Source organism: Cherax quadricarinatus, chromosome 37 (assembly GCF_038502225.1).
Source record: "Cherax quadricarinatus isolate ZL_2023a chromosome 37, ASM3850222v1, whole genome shotgun sequence".
NCBI classification, from domain to species: domain Eukaryota; kingdom Metazoa; phylum Arthropoda; class Malacostraca; order Decapoda; family Parastacidae; genus Cherax; species Cherax quadricarinatus.
Window position 1 is genome coordinate 4,196,483 of NC_091328.1, and position 10,055 is coordinate 4,206,537.

The following is a 10,055-nucleotide window of genomic DNA, read 5'->3' on the forward strand; positions in this document are numbered from 1 at the left end:
GCTTCTCATTCTATACCCCAAACTTCGAGCAGGCATTCTCAGAAATGCGTGCCTTGGTGGTCTCCTGCTTGTGCTCGTGCAGTACGTTTGAAACGCGCTGCATGGGGCAGGTACCGGTACAATAGAACCACAGAGCGACTCCTTGATTTTAAACAGAAGCGTGCGATCGCTCGCCGTGTCATCCGTGACGCTAAACGCACTTGCTGGCGAGATTATGTCTCCACCATCACCTCTGCTTCCTCTATGAGTGCAGTCTGGAAAAAAGTACGAAAACTGAGTGGTAAATATTCTCCTGACCCGGCTCCTGTTCTGCGGGTTGCCGGTGTTGATATAGCAAACCCACTAGATGTTGCCAATGAAATTGGCAATCATCTGGTCCGTATTTCTCAGGGACTCCATCTATGCCCCTCATTTCTTTCCTCAAAGTCTGCCAGAGAGTTAGCACCCTTGGACTTTTCTTCTCTCAGAGAAGAACAGTATAATGTGCCTTTTACACTTCAAGAACTGGAGGCAACACTCTCAGCTTGTCGATCATCGGCAGCTGGGCCCGACGACATTCATATTCGTATGCTACAACATTTACATCAGTCAGCCCTTGCAGTCCTATTACGCCTTTACAATCTTATTTGGTCACAAGGAGTTCTTCCACAGCTGTGGAAATCCGCCATTGTTCTCCCTTTCCGCAAACCAGGCACTACGGGACATGAAACCTCCCACTATCGTCCCATTGCTCTTACCAGTGCAGTTTGCAAAGTAATGGAACGTCTAGTAAATAGACGTTTAGTGTGGTATTTAGAGACACACAACAGTCTCTCCACTCGTCAATATGGCTTTCGTAAGGGACGTTCTACCATAGACCCCTTACTGCGCTTGGATACGTATGTTCGTAATGCCTTTGCGAATAACCACTCAGTTATTGCCATATTTTTTGATCTTGAGAAGGCATATGACACAACTTGGAGGTATAATATTTTAGCCCAAGCCCACTCCTTAGGCCTTCGAGGCAATCTACCATCCTTCCTTAAGAACTTTTTAACTGACAGGCATTTCCGTGTTCGGGTTAATAATGTGCTCTCCCCGGACTTTATCCAAGCTGAAGGTGTCCCCCAGGGATGTGTTCTGAGCACAACACTTTTTCTCCTTGCTATTAATGATTTGGCCTCTAGTCTTCCATCAAATATTTGGTCATCACTCTATGTTGATGACTTCGCTATTGCCTGTGCAGGTGCTGACTGTCACCTCCTTACAGTTTCTCTCCAGCATGCAGTCGACCGTGTTTCCAATTGGGCCACCACACATGGGTTTAAATTTTCCAGCACTAAAACCCACCAAATCACTTTCACTAGACGCTCTGTCATCTCTGATCATCCTTTGTACCTCTATGGCTCACGTATCCCTGAACGTGATACAGTCAAGTTTCTGGGCCTCCTCTTTGATCGTAGGTTATCCTGGAAACCTCACATTACCTCTCTGAAGGCAACTTGTCACAGCCGGCTGAACCTTCTTAAAACCCTTGCTCATCTTTCGTGGGGAGCTGATCGTCGAACCCTCCTTCACCTACATTCCACCCTTATTTTATCGAAACTTGATTATGGTGACCAGATCTATTCAGCGGCATCTCCTGCTACTCTCTCTAGCCTTAACCCCATTCATCACCAAGGATTACGTTTATGCCTTGGTGCTTTTCGCTCTTCCCCTGTCGAAAGCCTCTATGCAGAAGCGAACGTTCCATCCTTATCCGATCGCCGTGATGCCCATTGCTTGCGCTACTATGTACGCTCTCATGATCTCCGCAATCCTTCCATTTATAGAATGGTCACTGATATTAGTAGACATTCTTTATTTGTTCGCCGCCCCTGCTTACTCCGTCCCTTCTCTCTTCGCCTTCATTCGCTCTTGTCTTCTCTTCAACTACCACCTTTCTATGTACATGTAGCATCTCACTTTTCCCTACCCCCCTGGGAAGTTCCAGCTGTTCGAGTCTGTTCTTTCTCCCTCCCTTGCTCGAAAGCCCAACTGTCTACGGTCGCTTCCCGCTCTCTTTTTCTTGACCACTTTCACTCTCATTCTCATGCCATTGCTGTGTACACAGATGGCTCTAAGTCTTCTGACGGCGTAGGATTCGCAGCAGTGTTTCCGGACAGCGTCGTACAAGGGCATTTACTATCTTCAGCTAGTATTTTTACTGCTGAATTATATGCCATCCTTACAGCACTTATCCGTATTGCATCTATGCCTGTGTCATCATTTGTGGTTGTCTCAGACTCCCTTAGTGCTTTACAGGCTATACAAAAATTTGATACACCTCACCCCTTAGTCCTCCGTATCCAACTTTGGCTACGCCGCATCTTTACTAAGCATAAAGATATTGTTTTTTGTTGGGTCCCTGGTCATGTTGACGTACAGGGCAATGAACAGGCAGACACTGCTGCGCGGTCAGCAGTACATGACCTACCAGTTTCTTATAGAGGTATTCCATGTACGGACTATTTTGCTGTAATATCTTCCCACCTTCACACCCGTTGGCAACAACGTTGGTCTACTATGCTCGGCAACAAACTTCAGTCTATTAAACCGAGTATAGGTTACTGGCCGTCTTCTTATCACCAGTGTCGAGGTTGGGAGACTACTCTCTCCCGTCTTCGCATTGGCCATACTCGTCTTACTCATGGATATCTCATGGAGAGGCGTCTTGCTCCTCTCTGTGAGAATTGCCAAGCTCCATTATCAGTCAGCCACATTCTGTTGGACTGCCCACTTTATCAACGAGCACGCAGAATTTACCTCTGTCGTCGTCTTCGCCCCGCTGCTCTCTCTTTACCTTCCCTTCTCGCTGATGGACCCACCTTTCATCCGGACTCTCTCATTGACTTTTTGACAACGACTGACTTACTCCACAAATTTTGATACGTTCAGCCCTTTCTACTTGTATCTCTTGCTACCCTCTACCCCCGTACTATCCCCTGCCCCGCTGTTTTCTGTAACCTGCTGATCATCCCCCCTCCCTTCTGCCATCCAATTCCCTTGCTTCCTTCCCTACCCTGCAGCGCTGTATAGCCCTTGTGGCTTAGCGCTTCTTTTTGATTATAATAATAATCAAGGTATATATACACACCGTATAGTGTATATTTCAAGGTATATATACACACCGTATAGTGTATATTTCAAGGTATATATACACACCGTATAGTGTATATTTCATGGTATATATACACACCATATAGTGTATATTTCAAGGTATATATACACACCGTATAGTGTATATTTCAAGGTATATATACACACCGTATAGTGTATATTTCAAGGTATATATACACACCGTATAGTGTATATTTCAAGGTATATATACACACCGTATAGTGTATATTTCAAGGTATATATACACACCGTATAGTGTATATTTCAAGGTATATATACACACCGTATAGTGTATATTTCAAGGTATATATACACACCGTATAGTGTATATTTCAAGGTATATATACACACCGTATAGTGTATATTTCAAGGTATATATGCACACCGTATAGTGTATATTTCAAGGTATATATACACACTGTATAGTGTATATTTCAAGGTATATATGCACACCGTATAGTGTATATTTCAAGGTATATATGCACACCGTATAGTGTATATTTCAAGGTATATATACACACCGTATAGTGTATATTTCAAGGTATATATACACACTGTATAGTGTATATTTCAAGGTATATATACACACCGTATAGTGTATATTTCAAGGTATATATGCACACCGTATAGTGTATATTTCAAGGTATATATACACCGTATAGTGTATATTTCAAGGTATATATACACGCCGTATAGTGTATATTTCAAGGTATATATACACACCGTTTAGTGTATCTTTCAAGGTATATATACACACCGTATAGTGTATATTTCAAGGTATATATACACATCGTATAGTGTATATTTCAAGGTATATATACTGAGATTTTTAATTAATCTATATTTCAGGTTTTAAGTATTTGTGACTGGTGGTGAATAGGTGACATACAGCCTTAACGACCCCTCGTGTAGTTGACAAACTTTAACTACCATTAACCAATCAGCCAGTGTGGGTCATCCAGGCCAAGTCGTGGAGGCTCGATCCTTCGTCTGCTAATCGTTCAAGACGTTTGCTGCCCCTCAAGAGCGAGAAAGAACTAAACGAATCACACTCCGGATACTGGTATTTTGCCATCTGTGTTGTGGTATTCTGGGAAGAAATTTCGATGTTATTTTCCGTTGATGGAAAACCTCCTGTCTGGAGCAGACACTGTGAGCAGAACAGCAGTGCTACCTGCTGGGACGTTTTCTTTTGAAGTTGTTACACCTGTTGTGACGTTTGAGGGAGGAACAGTTCCAACTGTTGCGACGTTTGAGGGAGGAACAGTTCCAACTGCTGTGACGTTTGAGGGAGGAACAGTTCCAACTGCTGTGACGTTTGAGGGAGGAACAGTTCCAACTGCTGTGACGTTTGAGGGAGGAACAGTTCCAACTGCTGTGACGTTTGAGGGAGGAACAGTTCCAACTGCTGTGACGTTTGAGGGAGGAACAGTTCCAACTGCTGTGACGTTTGAGGGAGGAACAGTTCCAACTGTTGTGACGTTTGAGGGAGGAACAGTTCCAACTGCTGTGACGTTTGAGGGAGGAACAGTTCCAACTGCTGTGACGTTTGAGGGAGGAACAGTTCCAACTGTTGTGACGTTTGAGGGAGGAACAGTTCCAACTGCTGTGACGTTTGAGGGAGGAACAGTTCCAACTGCTGTGACGTTTGAGGGAGGAACAGTTCCAACTGCTGTGACGTTTTCGGAAGGTGATCTTCACTTGTTGCAGACATGGACTGTTTGTTGTAGCCATTTTCTGCGCCTTTTAGAGAACATGACCACTGAGAACGATCCTCGTTCTTGCGACAACCTCTTATGATCCTCATTCTTGCGATAACTTCTTATGATCCTCATTCTTGCGATAACTTCTTACGATATTCATTGTTGCGACAGCCTTTTATGATCCTCATTCTTGCGACAGGCTCTTACGATCCTCATTCTTGCGACAGGCTCTTACGATCCTCATTCTTGCGACAGGCTCTTACGATCCTCATTCTTGCAACAGGCTCTTACGATCCTCATTCTTGCGACAGGCTCTTACGATCCTCATCCTTGCGACAACTACTTACAAGAGTCATTCTCGCCTCCTGTCGTCTCTGTTTGACTAATTAATATGATTTTAATTCCATACGTTACCCATGAGCCATTGCGACAAGAATAATTATATCTCATGCGTTTATAAACACTGAGAGACATACATATCTTAGTGTATACGGCTTTTAATGTCATCTCTATGCGGTGCAGAGTGGAAGGGAGTCCTGATACAATCGGACTTGTCAGTCCCTGACTGCTTTCCCTCAGGGAAGAGCGGCAGAGAGCTTTCCAACGTGATGCCGTTTCGCTCAGTGAAGACGCTGACCAAGTCTGGACTAAGCTCTACACAGAGCGAAACGTTGCCCATTTAAAGTGGTCCTCCCAAACGTGAGCCTGTTTCTCACAATCGTCTGTGGTAGAACGTTTAATCGTGACAACGTTTCGCGCGGTGCAGAAGTTAACCAAGCCCTCATTTAAGCTCTACACCGAGCGAAATGTTCCCCCTACTAATGGCATCTTCCCAAACGTGACCCTCCCCGTTTCCGCTTCCCAGAAGCATTGCATCTTGCTCGAATCAAAGTGCATTAATCAATCCTTAAGCAACGGGAGCGTCAGGAGGAACACTACTTTCAGGGCAGGTAACACTTAAACAACGTATTAGTACCTTCTAAAGTTCCATAAGTATATACTGTGTCTCTCGGCGGAACTCTAACTTGCATTGTCTCCCTCTTGCGAAGGAAGAGACGTGTGGTAATTGCTTCTATCATTTCGCCTTGTTTCTTCCGTCAGTGAAGGAAGCAATAAAAAGAATAGTGAATGAGCAATTGGCTGGGTGAAACTTCCAGGTTAATGGGGAAGGAATGTTTCAATTAATGGGGAGCAAATACCCCTGTTAATGGCGGTGAAATATTCCGGTTATTAGGGCAGGAGCACTCATGATAATAGGGCACAATTGGAAGCTGAAGGACTTGGATGTGTCAGAGAGATGTTAGGAAGTATTTCTTTAGTCAGAGAGTTGCCAGGAAGTCGAATAGTCTGGTAAGTGACGTAGGTGGAGGCAGGAACCATACACAGTTTTAAGACGAGGTACGATTAAGCTCATGGAGCAGGGGGGGGAGAGGACCTAGTAGCGATCAGTGAAGAGGCGGGACCAGGAGCTATGAATCGACCCCTGCAACCACAAATAGGTGAGTACACACACACACACACGCACGCACACACACACACACACACACACACACACACACACACACACACACAAAACACTCACACATATATACAGTGACCTAGTAGTGACCAGTGAAGAGGCGGGGCCAGGAGCTATGAATCGACCCCTGCAACCACAAATAGGTGAGTACACACACACACACACACACGCACACACACACACACACACACACACACACACAAAACACTCACACATATATACAGTGACCTAGTAGCGACCAGTGAAGAGGCGGGGCCAGGAGCTATGAATCGACCCCTGCAACCACAAATAGGTGAGTACACACACACACACACACACACACACACACACACACACACACACATACAGTGACCTAGTAGCGACCAGTGAAGAGGCGGGGCCAGGAGCTAGGACTCGACCCCTGCAACCTCAACTAGGTGAGTACACACACACACACACACACACACACACACACACACACACACACACACACACATATACAGTGACCTAGTAGCGACCAGTGAAGAGGCGGGGCCAGGAGCTAGGACTCGACCCCTGCAACCACAAATAGGTGAGTACACACACACACACACACACATACAGTGACCTAGTAGCGATCAGTGAAGAGGCGGGGCCAGGAGCTAGGACTCGACCCCTGCAACCTCAACTAGGTGAGTACACACACATTAAGAATATTGTGTACCGTGATATATATTTTCAAGGGGAAAACTTGAAGAGCTTATTATACGGTCGTTAGGTGGTCTAAATTGTCTAGTTTATTTCATTATTATTGTTGTTTCGTTCATATCTACTTCCTGCCTCTGCATGACTCACAAGCGGTTACCTGTGCATGACTCTTGAATAGGCTTCTCTGCTGGTGAGTCAAGGTGAATAACCTGTGATTCATGTTGGCTTAACTGTGTCGTACTGGACTTACCCATGAGTCGTTAGGTGTTACCTATTAAATAATACTTTCACCTTTTAATGTTTTTATCTATAAATATTTTACCCATTATTTTTTATCTATTAATATTTTATGCCTATTAATTTTTACCAATTATTTTTTTAGCTACTAAGATTTTTACCTACGAGGCTCTGACTTTCGTGCGATTCGTGTGGCCATCTGTTAATTATCCTCGGTAATGTGTGGGTCTTAGTTTAATATGTTTATTATGCACCCCATACCCATCCTGTGGGCGGTAGTCAAAAGATTACAGAGGTACATAATGGGTCCAGGGACTGGGCCTCAAAGTTTTGATAGCATGGTGTGGGTCGTCATGTTACTTTTGGGTCGTTCTTTTATGCGTCGTTTTCCTAAGACTCGTACTGGGTTCCTGGTGTGTCCTCTGTATTTCCCTTAAGTTACGAGAATATCTGATAAGTTTTAGTTTAACGAACATTCTTGCAACATACGTTCAGCGGAGATGAGCGACATTCAACCTTCAGAATGTCGCGTTGGTTTTAGCGTTACCCGCATTCTTACAACTTCCGCTAATTAGTGTCACACTAACATTACGAACTTTCAAGGGTCTTGAGCTCTTTCTCGGATATTAGCATCGCAGTTTCTGATAATTTTTTACTCGACATTCTTCTAGTGTTTCATTTAAGTGAAGCTGTGTATTGAAACTTCTACTCACATCTTCACTTAAAAGATACTCTGTGTTGAAGGCTAATGGATAGATCACATCATCTTTACCTCTGTACTGTTTCTTTTGTCTCCAGCTTTAGTCACCTCTATATTCTCATCCCATTCCATAGCCCAACACAAACGTGGTACACTACTACAACCAACGACGCCACCAGACTGTTTACAGGAAAAAGGGGGGGGCAACAAGTGTGAGATGTGTCTGAGAAGCGAACCCTGGTCACATGGGTTGTGAGCCTGTTATAACTGAACTAAAGTTTCCCTTTGTTTACGATCGCGTTTTATTGTCAGTGTCGCGTTTAGTGTCAAGTCCTGAGAGGTAATGGCGTGGCCTGGTAGTGTACTTGGTACCCACGTTATTTACGATAATTAAGTCTGATTAATAAAACATGTAAAACGCCTGGGTGTCTTTACTGATGTGATATGTTTAGAAAGCCGAAAACTTGTGCAACAATTTGGAATCTTTATTGAGGAAACATTTCGCTATGGCTTCATCAGTCCAATATAAAGAAGAACTTTGAAAATAGATGTTGAATTTGAGGTAATCAGTCCCTTTTACTATCTGGGTATCTTTACCACCTTATTATTACATTTAGCTAAGAAAAATAAGGAATCATCGTGAATTACCCAGCATAAAGTTGTATTCAATAAGGGTGTCTATGGGAACGGGGAGGGTGAAACGAAGCGTGGACCGTGTTTCTCTAAGCTCCTCTATGTCAAGGAGACGAGACATTGTTCCTCCAAGCCGAAGAGTCGGGGCGACTTTCCTCCAAGCTGCTCTTCGCCGAAGAGCAGCTTGGAGGACGCCAGCTTCCTCCAAGCAAAAAGAGCCCAGGGTTTCCGGCACGTGGCTGAGAGAGCGTGAGTGCTCTTCCTGTGTCGTTCTGCTGACGGTCTAACAGCTACTGGCTCCAGCGTCATTATCGAACACCGGTCATTAACTACAATACAAATCTCACTCGGGTGGGTTTTTGGCTCTCGAATTTTCTTTAATCATAATAGTATTCTCCCGCTCCCTAATGGCTGCAATAAGAAACGTCTCACTGTTTCCCACAGTCTTGCATATACTGTATGTGCTTCAGTGCTCAGGAGAAACTATGTAGTGTCAGTTTTATGTGAGACCTCTCATTATCTTGTATTCTCATTCTCTCTCTGTCTCTGTCTCTGTCTCTCTCTCTCTCTCTCTTTTTTACACAGGGTTTGATAAGGTTAGGTTAAGGATCCCTAGCTTTATTGACAAGCTATTTACAGGTAAGGATTTTCTCTCTCTCTCTCTCTCTCTCTCTCTCTCTCTCTCTCTCGCTCTCTCTCTCTCTCTCTCTCTCTCTCTCTCTCTCTCTCTCTCTCTCTCTCTCTCTCTCTCTCTCTCTCTCTCTCTCTCTCTCTCTCTCTCTCTCTCTCATATATATATATATATATATATATATATATATATATATATATATATCTGCTAAGTGTCCCCTTAGCTCCTAGCATGTAGATTTAATTATTAGATAAAAAGGAGTCGTACATTCCTAGCGTTTCTAGTTGTGCTAGGACTCCCGGGTGTCATACGTGCTCCGTGGCACTTGTAAGGCCCAGTGCTATTGGCCGGCAGCGCTACTTCTTCCTACGCAGACTGATCTGAGGCCACATATCCCTGCTGGCCGTCTGTTCAACGCGCCTGTTTGGAAATCAGCGGCAAAGGGACCTTTTATGAAATCCCGTTTACAGTCGAATAATATCAAAAGATGCTAACTAGCCTCCGACTCTTCTTTGAAGCAGCATCCCGCGAATTGGAGGAATGTAATAATTACTTTAATCCTACTAGTGCCATCTACCACAAAGTGAGAAATGAAGCTCCCAGCTAATCAGAAGTACAGCGCAATCTCTGCCTCGCCTCATATTACTCCAAGATCTTACATATCTCGTGGTAAACAAGGGTGAAACAGCCTTCCTGTATTACTGTCATACTTGATACTTATGACAATCATCCCAGCTATTTCGAAGGTAAATCCGTAATGCAAGATTCTCCATTCTTAAATCCTTCTCTTCAAGCCCTCTAATATGCTTTTCTTTACTACATTCTCCT